We start from the raw sequence: 22,304 nt of genomic DNA, 5'->3' as shown, positions 1-22,304 counted from the left end.
AATGAACTAATACCTACAAAAAAGTCTCTTGGAGCATAGCCCTAAACACAACAGGAAGTCAGCCATTTTGAACTTCCTCTCAGATTTTTGTGCAGTTTTTGACATTTTCAGGCCTCGTACTTTAACGAACTCCTCCTACAGTTTTAATCTGATCATCTTCAGATTTGGTGAGTGTAATCTTAAGGCCTTTGCGACGTTAAATTGCGAAGATCTTGAGTTTTCGTCAAAGGGCGGGTCCTCGGCGGCCTGACAAATTTCGATGTTTCGCCATGAAACAGGAAGTTGCTGTAACTCAGGCATGGAATGTCCAATCTGCCCCAAACTTCACACTTTTGATAAGCGTTCTGTCCTGAACACATGACCATGCTCATATTCAGTTACAGTCATAGCGCCACCTGCTGGCAACAGGAAGTGACATGTTTAACACTGTTATGGACTCCTAATAACATATAAAAAAGTGCCAGCAAGTGCTAAACATGCTAACAACATACTAGAAGCATGCTAAAACATGCTAGCAAACTCTTAGCTAAGTGCTAAAGCATGCTATTATTGCAATTAAATAGGAATTTGCTGTAACTCAGGCATGGAATGTCCAATCTGCCCCAAACTTCACACTTTTGATAAGCGTTCTGTCCTGAACACATCTACATGAGAACATTCAGTTATAGTAATAGCGCCACCTACTGGTAACAGGAAGTGTCATGTTTAACACGTTGATGCCATTCTAGCAACATGTTAAAAATGCCATTGACTTCTAAACATGCTAGAAACATTTTAAAACATGCTAGCAATACTTAGCTAAGTGCTAAAGCATGCTAATTCAATGAAACAGGATGTTGTTGTTACTCAAGAAGGCAATGTCCAATCTGCGCCAAACTTCACACTTTTAATAAACGTTCTGTCCTGAACACATGACCATGCTCATATTCAGTTACAGTCATAGTGCCACCTGCTGGCAACAGGAAGTGACATGTCAAACACTGTTGTGGACATAAAAACATAAAAAAAGTGCCAGCAAGTGCTAAACATGCTAACAACATACTAGAAAAATGCTAAAACATGCTAGCAAACACTTAGCTAAGTGCTAAAGCATGCTATTGCTGCAATTAAATAGGAATTTGCTGTAACACAGGCAAGGAATGTCCAATCTGCCTCAAACTTCACACGTTTGATAAGAGTCATGGCCTGAACACATCTACATGAGAATATTCAGTTATAGTAATAGCGCCACCTGCTGTCAACAGGAAGTGACATGTTTAACACTGTTGTGGTCTCCTAATAACATATAAAAAAGAGCCAGCAAGTGCTAAACAGGTTAGTAACATACTAGAAACATGCTAGCAAACACTTAGCTAAGTGCTAAAGCATGCTATCACTGCAATTAAATAGGAATTTGCTGTAACCCAGGCATGGAATGTCCAATCTGCCCCAAACATCACACGTTTGATAAGAATCATGGCCTGAACACGTCTATGCTCAAATTCAGTTATAGTAATAGCGCCACCTACTGGCAACAGGAAGTGACATGTTTAACACGTTGATGCCGTTCTAGCAACATGTTAAAAATGCCATTGAGTTCTAAACATGCTAGAAACATATTAAAACATGCTAGCAATACTTAGCTAAGTGCTAAAGCATGATAATTCAATGAAACAGGACTTTGTTGTTACTCAAGAAGGCAATGTACAATCTACCCCAAACTTCACACGTTTGATAAGAGTTATCTCTTGAACACATGTCCATGCTCATATTTAGTTATAGTCATAGCGCCACCTGCTGGCAACAGGAAGTGACGTTTAACACTGTTCTTGACTCCTAATAACATATAAAAAAAATGCCAGTAGGTGCTAAACATCCTACCAACATACTAGAAACATGCTAAAACATACTAGCAAACACTTAGCTAAGTGCTAAAGAATGATATTACTGCAATTAAATATGAATTTGCTGTAACTCAGGCATGGAATGTCCAATCTGCCCCAAACTTCACACTTTTGATAAGTGTTCTGTCTTGAACACATGACCATGCTTATATTCAGTTACAGTCATAGCGCCACCTGCTGGCAACAGGAAGTGACATGTTTAACACTGTTATGGACTCCTAATAACATATAAAAAAGTGCCAGCAAGTGTTAAACATGCTAACAACATACTAGAAACATGCTAAAACATGCTAGCAAACTCTTAGCTAAGTGCTAAAGCATGCTATTATTGCAATTAAATAGGAATTTGCTGTAACTCAGGCATGGAATGTCCAATCTGCCCCAAACTTCACACTTTTGATAAGAGTCATGGCCTGAATACATCTACATGAGAATGTTCATTTTTAGTAATAGCGCCACCTACTGGCAACAGGAAGTGACATGTTTAACACGTTGATGCCGTTCTAGCAACATGTTAAAAATGCCATTGAGTTCTAAACATGCTAGAAACATGTTAAAACATGCTAACAATGCTTAGCTAAGTGCTAAAGAATGCTAATTCAATGAAACATGACTTTTTTGTTACTCAAGAAGGCAATTTCCAATTTGCACCAAACTTCACATGTTTGATAAGAGTTCTGTCCTGAACACACATCCATGCTCATATTCAGCTATAGTCATAACGCCACCTACTGGCAACAGAAACTGACATGGTTAACACAGTAATGCAGTACTAACCACATAATTATTGTGTACTAAGCATGCTAGAAACAGACTAAACATGCTAGCAACACTTAGCTGAGTCATGAAGCATGCTATTATCACCATTATACAAAACATTTTGTTACTAACTTTGACATACTCTTACTATATATACCTCCTTAAATGTACATTTCCCAACCATGCTCTGTCTTCCTAAAGCCACCGAGTGTTGATGGCACGGGTGCGAGGGCCCTTTCATCGCTGCTTGCAGCTTTAATTGTAACTTATTCTCCTAGATGAAGAGTCTTCTGCGAAGGGCTCTGAGTCACTTACACTTGACTGGAAACTGTTAACGATAATACAATTATTAAGACATGTTAAAAAAAATTACAAAACATAAAAATATAACAAGGAAAAGTGTTGTAAATCTATTAAGAATGAAAGTTACCTAGAGTCAGTGACCAAAGCAAGATGGTGAGAAAAATGAGGAATACCATTTTTGGTTATGAGAAAAGAGGTCATAGAGGTACAGTAAAAGTCACAGGATTATATAGCTGACTTTAGCTTCACTGAATGACTATGCAAATTTTGCTGTTAATTATTCTGTTCCTATGAAAATAATCTTTATTGGAACATCAGAAATCTGCGATTAAAGTTAAAAAGTAGTGTCCAACATAAACTAATAATAAGGATAATGAAGGTCAAAGAAAGTTTAGGTATGGAAACTTGTTTCCGCCACGAAATAATAATAAAAAAAGGTAATTGCGACTTATTATCTCAGAATTCTGACATTATAACATGCAATTGTGAGGGGAAAAAGTCAGAATTGCGAGATGTAAACTTTTTTTAAACAATTAACAGTTACCTTTTTTTATTTTAACAAGCTTCCATACCTAATGCAGCAGTATTGGACTAAACATATAAAAAAGAGCTACAAAAATGTATCAAGTTATTCAAGTTGTATCATACAAGCTTAATAAATTAATTGTCTAAATTAAAGTGTACCAGTTTTCTTTTAGCATACAACAGAAATTTAAATCTCATGATCATGCATTCAAACATGGTTCACATTTTTAAAAAATAAATAAAAAGATTTATAGGAATATATTACAAAATGACAAATAAGAAAATATAATTTTTCCTGCTTTAATAAGGTTATTAGAGCAAGTAAGGTAAATAAGTTTTTATTAATTGTTGTTGCTGTTAAGTAATCTATTTTTTTACAGTGATACTAATAATTATTGTAGTATGTAAAATTTCAATGCAAGAATACTTGTATATGCAATATAATGTTTTATAAGGCAAACAAGTCAGAATTCAGCATGACAGTTTAATAGATTTGGATTGATTTGTTTTAAATAAGTAAATAAATGGTATTGTGTGTAGTTGTGTTTATTTCTTCTGAAAGTAAAATGTCTATTTTAGTATTTTTTATTTGATATTTTTGCGAAAGTGAATGAGTGCACTTTTTTTTTTTCATTCATACAGACATTTTGGAAGCAGCTCGGTCAACAAGTATTAAAAATCACATCGTAAATAGTTAAATAGCACTCAAAACATATCCTACCATCTCTCAATGATCTGTAATTTTAATGAAATTCACTAACGCAGATAAATTAGATCTGATCTCAATAGCACATTAAATAAATAAATGTCTAAAACAATACCTTAAATAAACTATAATGTTTAAATCCTACTGTAGATTGTACTATAAATGTACTGCAGTGAGTGTGTTATTGTGCCGATTCACTTCCTCCCCATCAGCAACTGCGGTGTGTATCAGCGTGAAACAGACTGAGGGAGGTTTTTGTATGACTCTTTATCACTGTGTGTACACATACTTGTTGTCAATCTTGTGTGCGGTCATACAGTAATATTGTGCTTCATCTTCTTTCTGGACTCCACTGATGGTCAGACTGAAGTCAGTGTGAGCGCCATTGCCGCTGAATCTAGATGGGACGTTTGAGTGACGTTCACGTATGAGATGAATGAGGAGTTTGGGAGCATGTCCAGGTTTGTGCTGGTACCAGAACACACAGTTCCTCCAGAGAGTACAGTCAGCGACAGGTAAGTCGGTTTTGCAGTTTATTTTGACCGTTTCCTCACGTTGAGTGGTTGGACTTGAGGAGTTTGAGTAACTGTCACTTGTCCATTTGAGCCTGTAAAAGACAGATGGTTAGAAATCTCTTCAGCATAACTGTCTAAATATATAAAACATCTTTATTTGACCTACCTTGAATTCCAGTGGTCAATATGCAGATGGAAATGATGAAAAGCATAGTTGTTGTCTGCTGTATACTGTCATTAAGAGTACATTAAACACTAAACTGACAAGGTTATAAAGACAAGTAAAGCACTGAGACTAGTTCTGTCAATGCAAATGATCTTGTTAGTGTAAATACTTTGCTTACATTGGGTGGTATATAGGATGCATTTCCATGTGGATGAAGAAAAAAGTAAATTTCACACGAAGAGGGACTGAAAGAAACATGCGTGAAGTTGCCCCGCCCCCCCCCCACCCAACGCAAAACGTTGGCAAAATATTCTCAATCGTTCGTGCTGGTTTGTGCCATAAACAATTGTTTGTGTTAAGATATTAAAAGAATATCAGGAGCTACCTGATCTGACTCTTTTGTTGGTGTTAGTACACTGAAAAAAACGAGTTGTTGGATCAAAGTAAAAAAATTACTTCAACTTGTTTTCAAGTAATTGGTTTACTTTAGCTCAACTTAAAAAAAATTATTTACACAAATCATATTTCTATAGTCAATTGAAAGTAAAAATACTCTTTCAACCAAAGAGATTTGTTTAATTAGCATTACATTATAAATTATTATTTGGATTAACTTAATTTTTAAAACTTTTATATATAAAATATCAAAATAAATACAAAACAAAATTACAACATGAAATATCACCATATTTTTGTCTGAAGAAATAAGCCTTTTACACTCTGGAATCAAACATTTAACTGTTTATTTAGTGCAATCTTCCGACAAACTCACAAAAGAATTTCCACTTTATTTATCTAGGCTATAACTGAATTTACTTTGTTCAGTTTAGGTTTAGTCGGTGCACATTAATAAACATTGGTGTGTCAAAGTTTAAACTAATTTTAAATGTTAGTCTGTTATGTAATCAGGTTGATTTAGTCCTATTAAATATTTTTGATTTGAGTAAAACAAGTTAATTTAGATGTTACCACATGAAGCACATTTTTGTGTTATCTGGTGAAAAACTCCCCAAAAAATTACAGTGTAGGTTCCTGAAAAAATAAATAATGTTTAATTCTAATGAAAGGCTATCAAAGTATTTTAATCCTGAAGATATTTTGAATAAATGCCATTGTTTTAATGTAATATAAAAATATATGAGAACAAATATCAGGAAAAATGTATTAAACTTATTTAATTAATTGATCACAATTATTTATGTTATTAAGTTACAGATGAGCATCTGTTGAACTATTTACCATATATTGAACTTAATGTTAAAACTAAACTATACATACTAAATATAAGAGTCATTCTGAAATTTGTCCATTGATGATTCATATTTTAATTTTTTTAATGTTCTTCAGAAATATCATATTTTAATCCTTTAAAGGTAAGCATATTAAAATCTCACTGAAATATTTTGTGCACCCTATGTTTCAGTTAGCTTGAAATCTGTTCCTTAAAATAGTTTTTGCAGTCTGTTTTAGAGGTGAATGAGTCTTCGAGTAAAAAATTATAATACAAAAATGTTAAAATCAAAATCTATAGTCCATGTATTTATAACATCTAAATACTTTAGAAAAAACATTTTTTTCATTGAAATTTAATTTAAGATTAACTTAACTATATTGCTGAACAAACAACCCTTGCAAATAAAAAGAGATTGATCACAACATCATTCAACGAGCATCATATACTGAATTATTTTTACACATCTTTTCTTTCTTTCAATATTTGTCGTTATTGTGGTGTCATATTAAGTGACCATCAACTATATCGGGTGCATTGTTATGGTTTGCAATATTTTATGATTTCAATTCTCATGACCCTACTGTGTTCACTGATGATAATATATATATTTTTTGCCATAGATCGTTTTTATCATAATTTTACTTTCTGTGTCAAAGGAGAGTAAATGTGTGTGTGCAAGAGTTAACAATGTGTACAGTCAATTGTACTATTTTTTACATTTCAAATAATCTGTAAATAATAATAATAATAATTAATAGGCCTACTATACTAATACTTATTATTATAATATATTTTAATTATGCTTCTTCTCATATCCTTCAGGTTATATATATTATATTTTATATCCACACAGGTTGGAGGTTTGCATAACAAATTGACAAAATTATATTTAAGGCAGATTTATCATGAAAATAATCTTTCTATCCTTAGTGTCCATGTTGAAAATATCACATGCAAAATATATGATTCTTAAAATTATTTTAAAACAATCACTCTACATATGGAAGAATAGACAAAAGAGACATTTTCAAATTCACCAGGAAATATATTGTCATATCAAAATGGTGTTTAATGATTAAGCTTGGCAGCTAGCAGATATATAAATATATGTTTATATATATATATGATATATAATATTATATATATATATATATATATATATATATATACTGTATATATAAACCAATAGTCATTATAATGATAAAGCATATTGCTTTTGTACTATTTCTGTTGATGTGAAATGTACCCCGATTTATAGAAAGGCCCTATACTAAAATGCATTTTTGTTTTCTGCATTTCTCCTCAGCATGTGTGTACATAACCTCTCAAAGGTGTCTGAGGGCTGAAGATACATGGGTCAATACCATCCTAAAACTCCTCAATTAATGCTGGGAGACGGCCGGGAGAGTTGTGTGTCTGCTGAGTAAAGGCCAGTTCATGCCAATGACGATAAAAATAAAGATAACTATATTAGCGTCTACACCAGCGTACAATACTCTTCTGTTTATTCTGAACACACACTGCAGTTTTGTCGTCTGTCGCTTTACATGCGTTCTGAAAGTGACTCCAACAATATTGTTTCTCTGTGCTGTTATTGTTCTAGTTGTGGTGTGGACCGCTTTATCGTTATCGTTATAGTTATCATCCTTAGTGTGAACAGGCCTTTACTCACGATGAGATCCCATGAAACCTGGCAATCCTGATGTTTCCTAGTAAGTCCCGCTCTCTCCTGGGAATGAAGCCATATCTGAGTCCCCAATGACAGGTAGGATTTGCATGTCTCATTTATTTATGAATCTAAAAGCGAGCTCCCTTTGGGGCAGCGAACATCTGGCACTGGTGCCGTTCTATTCTGAGCAAAACATCATCCTTCACTTCACCCATGCAAATATGACTTTCACTTCTGAATTTTATGCTAACAGGTTTATTTTTTTAAATGCAATGGACTGAAACTGGCAGTTGTGATAGTTTGGTTCAGTCAACTTGCTCTCAAATGTTCATGGACAGGCTTTGATCGTTCCAATATGGCGGACGGCTTACAAATTGCGGCCCATTGAAACAGTGACTGAGGCATTTTTGTATATATATATCTATGGTATTAATGCCCATTCGCTATTGCACACGAGTAAGTGTTTTGAAAACTTTATCATGTAAAACTTTCATTTACTGACAAAGCATTAAGAAGTCATTTTGTGATGCAGCTGCTCCCACAAATGAATACTAGGCATATATTGATCATTTATCATTAATGTTATTTAATGATATTATAGATTACACTTTGTAGATTACACTGACTTCCACGAAAACACCTATTTTGCAGAACGTTTCTCGCATTTACACGGCTCTGACCAGCAGATGTCGCTAGCCTGCCCTTCCCTGCTGGTCTGCACATAGAAGTAATACAAGAGTTTCTCATTATTATGAGAAAAGGTCATAATTACGAGAAATGTTCTCATCAATATGATTTAGGCTACAGAATCATATTTTTTACTCAAGTGTGGCAATCGCCCGAACTGCACACAAGAATGTCTCCTCTTCCACCTTAAAACTCCGCCAACACCACTTGATTGACACGTCTCATTTGAATTTGATTTATCATTTAAACAGCTGTTTTGGTTTATTATTTGGTCAATTTAAGCATTTGATTTTTCATTTTAATTTTGTTAGGAAAAAACTTCCATAGGATACAGTGTAGTATAATATAAGAGTAGTATAGTAGTATATTATAAGAGTACTATAAGAACTACTACTATGGAACTATCCATGACTTTACTTTTTCAAGGGAAAATGAATTAAATTATCCAACTCATGTTCTGCCACTAGATGGCTGTACAATACAGAATTTCACAGCTTCCGTCTCCATGGCAACCGCACAGTTTTACATCATTCTGTGATGGAAATCTTTTTCTTCACTTATGTTGTCATCTTATTTGTGGCATTTGCTTTTGGGATTTTAGTCTTTTGTTAGCTTTTTTTGTGTCACTTAATCAGTATGTAATCAGACAGACACAAAACTGCACCCACTTTTCATCTTAACTCTACTTAAGAATCCTGCCGCCTTCAAGCAATATTGAAACTAAAATTGCAAAGCAAAAAAATGTCAATACAAAAGATTTCCGCCCGACTGCACTCCCAGTTCTCCCAGTTCTAGTTTTTATTGTTTTCTAACTACTAATCTATCTATCTATCTATCCACACACACACACACACACACACACACACACACACACACACACACACACACACACACACACACACACACACACACACACACACACACACACACACACACACACACACACACACACACACACACACACACACACACACACACACACTTTCTTGAACATCTATCTTTATGAGGACATTCATTGACACAATGCAATCTCTAGCCGCTTACCCTAACCTTACCCATTACAACTAAGTGCCTAACCCGAACCCTGACCCTAAACCGACCCTTAACCTAATTATAACCTTATCCCTAAAACCAAGTCTTGACCCTCAAACAGGCCTTTAAAGGCTCTCAGAAAGTGAGGACCGGCCAAAATGTCCTCACTTTACTCTCTTTGTCCTCACTCCAATGGTCGAAAACTCAAACTGGTCCTCACAAAGATAGTTGTACAAGTACACACACATGCGCACACACACACATTTCCCCTGCATTTTTACTCTTTGTTTTGTTTCCTGTATTTTAAACATTATAGGCTAACTGAGCAGAGAGTTCTGAAGGATATCCAGCGTAAGAAGTTCTGCATCTGGAGATCTGCTGCTTCACAGCTTCATTAGGTACCAATTTTGTTTTATTTCCTTGAAATATGAACAGTTAATTATTTGATTTTATTGACAGCCCTAAACGCGCTTTGAAATAAGTACCTCTAGTTATAATTTCAACAGAAGTACAAGAGGAAAATCAGAGTGTATTAGGGAAATCGACTTTGACAAAGGGAGACCTTGGAGTTCTAAAGGTTGAGAGCCACTGATCTAGCGCAATCTGAACTGCCACAGCTTCAGGCTACATTGGCCAGCATGTAATAATGTAATTTTCCTAGAGAAATAGCCTTTGGGCTGAACTTCATTTCAATATTCATTTTTACAGGTACAACAAGATTAGTTAAAGTTTGTCACTGGATGTTCTCTTCTAGTTACTCGCTAATTTTCAATCTCCTTTCAGGCAACAGTGATGAACTGTGATAGCAACAATTGCTTTTCCTTCCTTTCCTATTTACATTTTTTCCCCATACATGTCATTTCAAAAATTACATTGTCATGCATAATTTTGTATGTTTAAATCAGAGCTGCTTCTCTGGAGCTTTGAATAGGCCACTTCAGCTGGAATGCTGTCTTTAGTTTATTTGTTCTATTTCTTCTTAGTGGCACTAAAATAGCCATACTGAAATAGCTGGTAGACAAACAATATTATTCTCGCAAATGAAAAAAAGGAGAATAAAATGAAATTTCACCTGCTTATTATGTTCTCAAACTCATTTTAAGAAGCTTCCTGGAGACAAAACAGCAGAACTGTGTAGATTTGAAAGCCTTAAATGTTCCCAGAGTGCAAAATCAATAAACACATCTGAAAGCATTTACCTTAGACCTTATCCGTAATGTCTGAAACAAACATCCAAATAATGTGCACCATTCTGCATTAATGTCAGCTTTAGCTGTGGCCGAATCTGCCATCGCAATGTCTCGACTCGTGTGAAGGCAAATTCACCGGCTCCCTGAAATGGTTTTAAAATGCCAGTGCAGGCATTAAGGCACTTCAGTTCGTGCAGAAGAGCTGCTTTACTGTCATCAGAATCCCGAGAGAGCAGTTTGAGAGGTGGAGATAAGACGGGATACTGTACACAGGCCACAGAAATCCTTTATGGCAAGCACTGACTGCAGCACACTTCCATTATTCATTTTCAAAGTGTTATATTAGTCATATGAAGATTTCATACTAGATGTTTGCATGACATTACCCTAATAATATCATTTAATATTAAGATATTAAAGATTTCTAATATGTTTGTTACACGGTTCTCTGGAATCCTTGATTTTGATTGATCAATCGCGCCACGTCATCCATTTTTAATTAAAGGTGCAGTAAGCGATTTCTTAGAAACGCTGTTGATATTTGAAATCACCAAAACAAACACGCCCCTACCCAAAAGGATCACACCCCTATCTTGATAGCTCCACCCCCAAATTCACCAATGCGCTATGAAGCAACACAGGCTCCTCCCCCTAATGAGTGGACACGCCCCTTACTGCTGATTGGCTACAAGTGTTTTGGTGCTCAGTCCGATCCACTTTCAACAGTGTTTCTCAGAAATTGCTTACTGTACCTTTAAACTGTCGTGATACTGTCATATTAATCACACCGCGGACTCAATCTTTCTCATTTCATGCAAATGCAACTGGTGCCATCTTGCGTCTTAGTTATGAATTATAGTGAAAATGGCCTCAGAGAACCTCAGTATTAATATTACTGTATATCGTTGCAATGTTCGTTTTGTTGTCGATTGTTTTGTATATTTGTAATGGACTGTTTTTTCTTAGCAGAATCTTTAAGATAATATAGCCTACAGGTAAGAAGATATAAGAATTTATTTGGCGAGTAGTCGTGTAATAGGCAAAATAATGTACAGACAGCAGCATTTCATTTAATTTTTGCATTTAAAAATTCAAGACGCAGGGTAGAGGACTGAAAAAAACCCTATAAGGTCTGGAGACGTGTTTTGGAGTCTCGAGTACCCCTGTAGTCTGTAGTTTTTTCCTGTAAAACATATATTAATGCCTTAAAATAGCTTAAATGGAACTCTACACCCTTGCTTCTTTTAGTACACGCAGACCATGAATATGCAAATTAGCAACGCCTCCACTCACTCACATGAACTCAGAGTACCTTATCCACTCGTACAACTTTACTGTAGTAAACGCTGCACGATGGCAAGTGGATTTACTGTTTTAATTCAGCCATATATGTTTGAACCAGAAACTGATTCAGAAGAAGTCGATGTATCAGAATGGTAATGCGTTTTATGTATCACTCTCTCTACAACATCGGACACATAATGGTAATTAGTATGATTAGCCTTTTGCTTGACTATGTTATCAAACAGCTAATAATGTGTTGCTAATGTTACACAAACCATGTTCCCGTTCGCCATCTCAGGCATATATGGGCATATAGTTCATTATAATATCGTAATATACCTGATTTTTCATATCAACAGAAAAATATACTGGGAAAACCTGGCTTCTTTTGAGACTCCCCTTCTTCAGAGCTTAGTTAATGATATGCTAAAGCCCGCCTACACATTGATGTGATTGGTTACAAGGTAGTTTGTGACGTCAGAACCTACAGAAACACCCCAGCAAGCAATTTTGCGTCTAATAGACGTCTAATAGCCGTCTAAACACAGCCCAGACGTCTAGGCTAAAACGAGGCTAATTTTGGGCTGTCAGTGAAAATCTAATAGACGTCTAAACATAGCCCAAGAATAGACAGCTATTGAATGACTACATGTATACGTCTAATAGACGTCTAACCATAGCCCAAGAATAGACAATCAGACAGCTATTGAATGACTATATTTATACGTCTAATAGACGTCTAACCATAACCCAAGAATAGACTAGTCATCAATTAGACAGCTATTAAACGACTACATATATACGTCTAATAGACAGGCAATATGGGTCTAGGCTAAAACAAGGCTGATTTTGGGCTGTCAGTGAAATAGACAACAAAATGAGGCATAAGGATTCTTTTCACTCAAATATAACAGGTTCTCATAAATGAAAATCCATCCAAACTAATTGAATATAAAGGATTTATTTAGAACAATTATATTAACAACTTAGACAACATTCAAACATAAAAATTAACAAATAAAATATTGGAAAATATGTAAAACAACTTAAGATACTAAATTTTTAAGAATGAATTATTAGCTTTATATCCAAAACCACCACCCCCATCTCTTCCTGGTGCTTGTTTAAAATGACCAGAAATTGCATTTTTTATTTCCCATTCAGTCGCCGAAGGAAAGTTGGTCATCACTGCGTCTGCCAAATGAGAAAAAGAAAAAAATTATTGCTCAAGAAAAGCATTGTTGACAATCATTTTTAACTAATTACAGTCATTCACTTTTGCTAGGATGCACACTAGAGCTGGCCAATATAGAGTTAACGGAATATAGATTGAGACTATATAATTTATATCAATATTATTAATAAATTAATATCAATAATTAAAAATTTTTGCCTGCATAATGGTGATGCACTAATTATATATATATATATATATATATATATATATATATATACACACACACACATATATTTTAGGGGTGTAACGATACACGTATTGAACCATTCTGTACGAGGCTTTCGGTTCGATTTCAGTACGTATTTTTAAACAGAACTGTTCGTTAGACAATTTTTCCTGCTGACCAAAATTTTTTAATTACAAATGTAGGCACGTCAAAAAGCGCGCTCAATGTAAGAGAAATCATAACAAATCGTGCTCTTTCAGGTAATGACCATATAGACCTGCATTATATGACTGACAGACAGACAAGAACAGTTTGACCTAAAAATATCAAAATTGAAACTACTTCAGAAACAAAGACACCTACATCTTGGATGCCCTTAAGGTAAGCTAAAACATGCCAAAATTTAATTTCAAAGTGAACTATCCCTATAAATCATTCTTTATCACTTACTCATATAGGCCTAACTCTAATGAACATAAAAAGATACTTATAGGGGTAGTTCACTAAAAAAAAAATCATGTAAGCATTTACTCACTTTCACTTGGTTTCAAACATGTATGGCTTTCTTCTGTTGAACACACACAAAAAAATATATATTTTGAAGAATGTTGGTAACAAGACATTTAATGGTAGTCATTGACAAGTGTTCTGTATATTCAATTGCTGTACTTTGTTGACCGATTGCTGGATAATTTGCAATAAACAGTGTCTTGAAATCGAATAAAGTGGATTACATCATTCCAGTTCTGAGGTTTTTACACTGGCTATATGTCTGTCAAAGAACTCATATCAAAATACTACAGCTGGTTATTAAATTAATTAACATTTTAAGGCCAAAGTAAATTTCTAATCTTCTGATGCATTATGAACCATCCAGAGCAGACCTCTCAGGTCATCTGGGACAGTAGCCAGCTACTTTTATATCAAATTTATAAGTCAAAATTAAAAAAAAAAAGTCAAAACAAAACATGGAGAAGCAGCATTGCGGTTTTTATGCACCATATATCTGAAACAAATTCACTGAAAACTGAATGTATGCTGCATATTTTAATTCTTTTAAATAAAGTTTAAAGACTTTACTGTTTGCCACTACCTTTTATTAATTGGAAAGGAAAATTTTTTTTTTTTATAATTTCTTTTCATGTTGCACTATGTTGCTGTTAAGTTTATGTAAAGTATACTTTGAAAATTTGCATTAAATCAAAAACTATTATTTCTTACTCCAATCTAAAAACAAAAATATATTGGTATCTTTAATAGTAATAAAAAATAGTAATGATAAGTTTCATAGTTTCATGCTTACCACCTTGAATTTAGATACTTTTTAGATTAAGGGCACACAGTTGCAGTAACACGTGCAAGTAACGTTAACTTGTTGGATAAAAATAGTACTCTGCAATGGTAATGTTAAAATGTCACGGTTTCTACACATTATAACAACTAACTAATTTAAACAATGAACATAACAAAAATAACACGCATACTTACAAGACCGAAGTAGAAATTTGAAGGTTTTCAGAGTGTTGCTCGCCCGTTGCTCTCTGACAGCAGCCTCGTGTAAAATAAAATTGAAAATGGAGGAAATGTTTATCGCGAGATCTGGCTAAAGTGATCTAGTCGCGCAATGCCAGTAGTCCCAGTCCCAGTAGTCATGTCTCAGTAGTGTTTCGATTGTGCCATCTAGCGGTTGAGAAATGCAATTGCATTTGATTTAATTTGAAATGACAGTCATATCGTAGATTGTGTATGAATGTTATGTTTATTTGTGACAGCAAACATTAAGCTGTGTGAGCGAAAACATTTTTAAGACTAATATTCTTATACTAGCTCGCTTGTTTGAATCAGGGCTATAGCCAAGCCGTACGTAGACCAGATTGCTTTGATTTCGCCAGGTGGGCTAAAGCAGACCGCATATAGCCCGTCCAATTTGGAGTTAAATCGTGACAACAGATCGACCATGTTGTAAAATGTCACATTGAACCTTGTAGATATCATTACCAATGCGAACATGATGGAATATCAACCATTTCATGCACTGCCTGGCAAAAAAACTAGGCTACAATTAATCAGTTTTGACTAAAAGTGGGCAACAATAGCCGGGTCTGAATACGAGCTAAATCGTGGCTACGCACAGCCTACACATAGAACATATAAAATAAAGCAAACCAAACAACTTGTAATCACATCTGACTTTGCTTACATGATGGAATATCATACATCTCACAAGTTATTTTGGAAAAAAATACATTTATCCAGATTAAATGTTATTTGGGCTAAAATTGGGTTACGCATAGCCGGGTCTGAATACGAGCTAAATCGTGGCTACGCACAGCCTACACATATAACATGTAAAATAAAGTAAACCAAACAACTTGTAATCACGGTAGACTTTGCATACATGATGGAATATCATACATCTCACAAGTTATTTTGGAAAAAAATACATTTATCCAGATTAAATGTTATTTGGGCTAAAAGTGGGTTACACATAGCCGGACTATATCGGGTCTATATTTAACCCAGACGTTGAAAAGACGGCTATTGCTTGCTGGGACAGTTTCGTGCCAGTCTCGGTCAAACACATTCGTCTAGCGCAGGCTTGCATGCAAAACAATGTAATACCAAATAAGTGAAATGTAAAAATGCGTTCCATATGCAATGTGAATGGCCCAATAATAACCTACAGTATTTGTTTCCCTCATTGTATATCCAGTTGTTTCACTCAGAAGTCTGATCGTGTTATGGAAGTAAAATGGCTTGCGAATGACTTGGGAGGAGAGGGTTGAACCACTATTAGTGAGACTTGTACCTACAGCTCTTGGAAAATTGCCATTTTAAACTTTTTATTCCGGAGCTCTAAAACTCAAGCCACCAATTTATTGACTATAGAGAGATTTTTGATTTTCAGGGAAGACAGGTCAACTGTGAAATAGACTCGCTGATAAAACCCTCTCCTTTACAAATATCACACCAGGTCTTTGTAGAATTTGTTTAACCTAAACCTGAATAAATAGTCTGTTTATGGCAAAATGTCAGATCAGATAATTAAAATTGTCTTGGATATTACAGTCTCAATCTGAGACTCTTTTTTTTTATTACTAACCAGGAGATGGCAAAGGTGAGCTGCCAGGCATGTGTATGAGCATATGTGCATGCCTCCTTTTCTCCCATCTCTGTTTAATTAGTGATCACTTAAATTTCTTAAGAGTCATAACATCATAACTAAAAGCACCTGTTCTGTCTGGAGAAGTTTGAATCAAAGCCCTAAGCTTATTAAACTTTATAGTGTAATTCGTCCTGCACTAATTGTGCTACAGACATGAATGATACCTCAAATTGTGTGGTTTGTTGAGAAGGGGTGTGTCGTTACTGACCCAGCATAGCAACAACCCAGAACACCCTAGCAACCGCATGGAAAAATCCCTGGTAGAGCTGCATATTTCTGGATAAATTGAGAATCACAGAGATTGTGATTCTCCCACAATTTTGAACAGACATTTTAAACAAAATAACATGTAGGCCTAATTCACTAGAAGTTTTGACAAAATGTTAATTGCTGCTGTCTATTTAAAAATGTTTAATTACATTTGAATAATTTTTTTTTTTAAATCAGTCGAGTGAACAATTCAATGACTCATTAACGAAGACTTAACTTGTTTCGTTACTTGAATGAATGATTCAATGACAAATAGATTTAAGTCACTTGTCGCCATCTACTGGTGTAACGATGTAATTGACAATCATTATTTGAAGCGTCAAGTTACTTTCAGAAGCTGATTTGCTCTGATTGCTTCCGTAGACATCGGTGTTTAAATCCGACTATCAAATATTAACCCATTTCTTCTGTGATAATTTGAATATTTGTAACACAGAAATAAGGACACTGTGTGGTTGAAAAGACTGTTTGTGAAGCTGTTTCAAACATGCATAACAACTGCTTTCTCTGGCTCAGCGCCAGCGCCAACACAGATCTGAATGTTCCGGTGTGATTTTGTCAAAGGTTTAATAAACACAGGCGAATCGTTGTCATTTAGGAATGAAATCGTGTGGGTGTTTGAATCGAGATTGCAATCTTTTAACGATTAATCATGCAGATCCTCTCCCTGACAATCACACACAACACCTTAGCATCATGGTGGTGACTTTTGCATAGACAAGACTCACTTTTTCCTAAGAACAGGTGTGTAATTTTTAATTGACATTTATTCTGATTTAGCTAATGGGATAGTTAATTCAGTATGAGACATAGTAAGAAATATAAGTGTAATCAAGACTCACACTAATGATAATAATTATTATTCTATAAGAAGATAACAGAGAGCATTATGTGATTATGCAAATTGTTTGTTTTATTGATATGTGCCCTGTCATAATTATATGTCTTTATGGAACATCTATGGAGATAGTTCTCTAAAACTCTGTAAAAATGGCCAGAAGTGGTTGAGATTAGTTGATACGACATGTAAATAAATCCAATATATATATATGTCAACATCACTGTTTAACAGTATTCAGAGAAAAACAATAGAATACAAATTTGCTACGCAGAGCAATTCTTCTGTGTGTCTGTGATTAGTTGGAGCGGGTACATTTTCTGAGACGCAAACAGCCAATTACCACTTCATTGAGATGTATAAATGTTCATCATGCAATGCCTTCATTTAAATAGAAGTTAAACGAAGATTTAGGCGTTCTCATAACAGACAAGCACACATTTGAATGGCAGTGCCGTGAATGATGTACTTAATTAAGATGTTCATTAATGAGTCAATAATGAGCACTCTTTCAGAGTATGTCAGAAGACACCCAGCAGGCAAATAAGAATCTGTTCATTAAGTACCGTGGTTTTATTTGAGGGAGAGTTCCTCTTGATGTTAAAATAATCAATTTGTAAGCGTGCCGATTTGAAATTAGGTGGCGAAATTGTTCGTTGAGAACTTTGAACTTTTAAATGGCCATTTTGTGACTGAAGGAAATCGTCATAATCATTTGAATTCTCATTGCTTATGTTGTACAAGTCTTGGTTCTTAATAATCCAATATAACTGTGTTAATATTTCAGAATGTGGTTTGTACCAGTGATTATTGTAATGCTCAATGAAAAGTCGTATGAAATGCTAATTCTTATTATACGTCTGCATAATACTGCAAAAGCTTTGGGGTTAATGCTTTGGAATAACACAGAACCTCCAGAGTCTCACTGCAACGCTTTACATAAGACCTAAATGAACACCTAACTACATGAATAATGGTGGAGAGGGAGAGTAGGTGAGACTGAGCCAATGAAACTATAGGGTTGTAGGACGCCTGGAGTGTGCTGTAATTTAATGATAATTTTATGACTTTGATGATATTAAATTGTTGATCAAAGCCACAGGAATTTTCAAAAATATGCGAGTTGAAATATTTATGAAGACAAACTCTTATATAAAACTACTGGATTTTCTGAAAAGAAAACGGGGGTCATTGCCTTGAGAAACTTGTGTGTTTTGAATGGTTAATGTGTTGCTAGGCGGTTGCTGGAGTATTCTGAGTGGTTCTTAATAGTGCAACAGTTCCCGCCCACTTTTTCATCGGCGTTGCCTCGGGAAGTATTGTTTCCATTCATTTCTCTCATAGAAATGTCAAAAAAGTATTAGTTAAAGAGTTATAAGCCACTAACCAAGCCAACCAGCTATGAGGGGAATCACAACACCACAAACTTTGATTTGAAGAAGAAAAGTACATATTTGAAAATTTGAACAAAAAGACAAAGGTACAAGACCGTACTGTACAAGAAAGCGCTGCAATGCCGTGAAGCATTGTGAACAGCATAATCGAAAAAAAAATACTCATTTACAAATGTTGATTATATGTATAAAAACAGTACATATTAAGTTTGTTGCAAAATACATATACGAACATTTTAGTGTTTTGAGAGCGTAGGGAGATCGACTCGATTACGTCATTCGTCCCTTCATGGGAGTGGGAGGAGCTAAAGAGCTATTTTGGAGCGTGTTGCGTTTTAAGACTCTGAGACTCGTGTTTTAAGTGTTATTTTCTGTACAGCATCAAGGGTAATGTAGTTTTTCTATAGGAATTCTGTTGTTAAATACGATTATTACAAAAATAAGATGAAACAATGCAAGCTGGCGGCTTAAGCAGAAGCCAATACTATGGATTAACAACCTCGTAGGTCACAGCAGGTCTGTTTTTAAAGGTTTAAAAAAAGTTATCATTAAAAATCATTTCCCTCCCTTTTACGAACCCGACTGTTGCACTCTGTAGGGTGTTCTGTTCTGAGTGGATGTGATTGTGTTGCTATGGCAGTTGCTAGGGTTTTTTGAGTAGTTTCTTAGTCTCTATGAAATTCTGAATGTTATCATCTGCATTGATTGCTGTGCATGTAGAAAGCCTAAAGCACTGTTTGAAGTAGTACAAACTAGTACGCTCTGGGGTGACTTGGGTTAGGGGTTTTTAGGGGGCGTTTGTAACCACTAGACAAGCCCATGTGATAAATTCTGCATTAGACTGTAGTTATAAACAACATTAGAGGGCTTCTAGATAAATACTCCCATTTTTTTCCCACATCACTAATAATACATCACACAACATCCCCTCCACAAACAGCTTGAGTAATGCATTGGGATGAATAGTTCGCTGTTAGTTGACTAAAAAGGCGCTCAGATCTCTTTTACTGTTCCCTCTCTAGGTTTACCGCAGTCAGTCAACAGTCTACACCTTCTTATAGAGCTTCAACACACAGACATCTGGATTCATGGGATCAGGGCCGATTCTGGCCATTTTAGAGCCCTAGATTGCCTATTGGCACATTGGCACCCCTTCAACTGATGGCACCTAGTTTGCCTAGAAACGGCCCTGTCTGGGATGAATGTATGGCTGTGTCTGAAATCGCATACTTCCCTACTATATAGTAGGCGAAAAACAGTAAGTATTTTCTGAATATTTTCACAGTTCTCATAAAAGAGTTGGTAAAAAGTCCCCGGATGACCTTAATACTTTGGGCGAGACACTGTAGTATGCATTTTACTATCCCATGAGGCCATGGGAGAGGATTTATGAATGGCAGTGAATGGCTGGTAGGTCACATGATAATGACAACATGGTGACACTCATACTATAACATAGAACATACTTTTTTAGCAGTCGTTAATTAATTGCTTATTCAAAATAAGTACTTCCTCAACAGAGTATACGAATTCGGAGCCTATCTGCACAATCTGCCTCTGTATTGCATTGGCATTTCACTCAACACATCCAAAACTTACAGAACTGCAACTCTGAGCAGTTACAAAAGACCAAACACTGAATACCAAACTGACTCTTGGTGTGCGTAGCTGTGGTTTAGACATTAAAATAAGTGAGGAATATCGATTATACTGTCACTGGTGTGGAGGGGGACAGATCCTTTCCTGACTAATTTGTAGGAAAATGCACCTTGCGGCTCCTCTTCTGACACAGTGTTTATTCGGGGGGAAATAATTGGTAATAGCTGAAAGGTAACGTGAGCAGAATGATTCTCATATTTCTGCCCGTGCCGGTAACGTCTCATGCATTTTTATGCTGTACAGGAGCAGTATTAGAACTGATAATGTTCGGTAATTAAAGCTGCATGAATGGGTGAAATGGAGCCTGTGCTAAAACCCATTGCTTAGTTTCACATAGTTCAGCAATTCCCAATGATGTTCAGTTGGTGGACCATTTAAAAAAAAAAAAAAGTCCAATCTGCTTTGTTCATATTTTATTGCAATTCAAATTTAAATTTATTGAAATTCAAAGAAATGTATACAACCATCTCACAGGAAGTAATAGGTCATTTTTGCCTATTTTTTTTACGAGTAGTCTTGTGAATTCAGACATACTTTTGTCACTGTTTTTCCTCTACTCCTATACTATAATAGGGAAGTGTGTGATTTCGGATGCAGCCATTGAGGTGAATGGGAACGCTACCAGGTAATTTCCATCTCTTTGGTAAATGAATCTAATGTTTGCTACAGCCACCTAATAAATAAAATACAGAATTAGTGTTTTCTTATTAGAAATTACTTTACATTATGACCACAAAAAACTGACATATTCAATCATTCACGCACGTCTGCTCGTTCACTTAATAAGAAATAGGGCTATTGTCTTTCTGCGTTTTGAATATTCAAATCACATGTTGCACAATTTCATCTCTGATGTGGTTCAAGGGTTAGGATTGTTTACCACAGAATTTTCTGAAATGTTCATGTATAAAATGAATGAGAAATTAAGCCTACTTCTGAAACCCATGCTGTTAAAAAAGTGTGTGATTTTTGATGAGCTCTATCATGACAGGTCGTCTGCAGAAATGATTTGTGTGATTGATGATAGGGAATTTGATTTTCCTTAATTCAAATTTGATGCTCATAGTTTGAGACATTTTACCACAACAAGTAGCAAACGCAGAGCAGAAAGGAGGGCGGATGTAATCCGACCCATCCCGCAGGAATCGTGCTGCAGGGATGAGCCATTCTAAAATAATGTGGCTGATCCAGGCCAATTTGTTTAGAATCACTGGGATTTGACTACGTCTCGGTTAGTGATCCTAAAATAATGGGAGTTGTTATGGACAAAAGGCGGAGGCGATCCACAGAATCCATGCCAATCAGGGCTGCCGCTCCAGAGCGCATCGGGGTGTTTTTCCTCCATCTGACATTAGTACAGTAAATCCAGGCCACGGCGGATGTTTACCGCTGCTGTCCGCATGTCCTGTCGGATCCATTTGTGTACACAGCTGTCCCACGAATGTTGTTTTCTGCCAACGCTTACTCAAAAATACATTTATACTACCTGCAAGCTACTTAAAATGAACTAATAGAACACTGTTCTTTGTTGGGTTTGGGTTTTTCTCCACAGTCTTCTAAAATTTTATTTTGTCTGGAGATTTGTGTGGAGACTACATGAATCATGTTTGTTCATTCAAGC

At 35.5% G+C, this 22,304-nt stretch overlaps 1 long non-coding RNA gene across 1 annotated transcript in view; it reads left to right on the top strand.

Moving 5' to 3' along the window:
- Positions 1 to 22,304, top strand: part of LOC308683118 — a 40,249-nt gene that overhangs the window by 4,514 nt on the left and 13,431 nt on the right. The window contains exons 2-6 of the long non-coding RNA XR_014029231.1: positions 4,540 to 4,691; positions 7,398 to 7,856; positions 9,796 to 9,877; positions 20,047 to 20,282; positions 21,257 to 21,308. This is a non-coding gene — a long non-coding RNA (uncharacterized lncRNA). The remainder of the gene's footprint in view (positions 1 to 4,539; positions 4,692 to 7,397; positions 7,857 to 9,795; positions 9,878 to 20,046; positions 20,283 to 21,256; positions 21,309 to 22,304) is intronic.

Source organism: Scardinius erythrophthalmus, assembly GCF_964197995.2.
Source record: "Scardinius erythrophthalmus genome assembly, chromosome: 22".
NCBI lineage: Eukaryota > Metazoa > Chordata > Actinopteri > Cypriniformes > Leuciscidae > Scardinius > Scardinius erythrophthalmus.
This window is presented reverse-complemented; position numbering and strand designations above follow the sequence as displayed.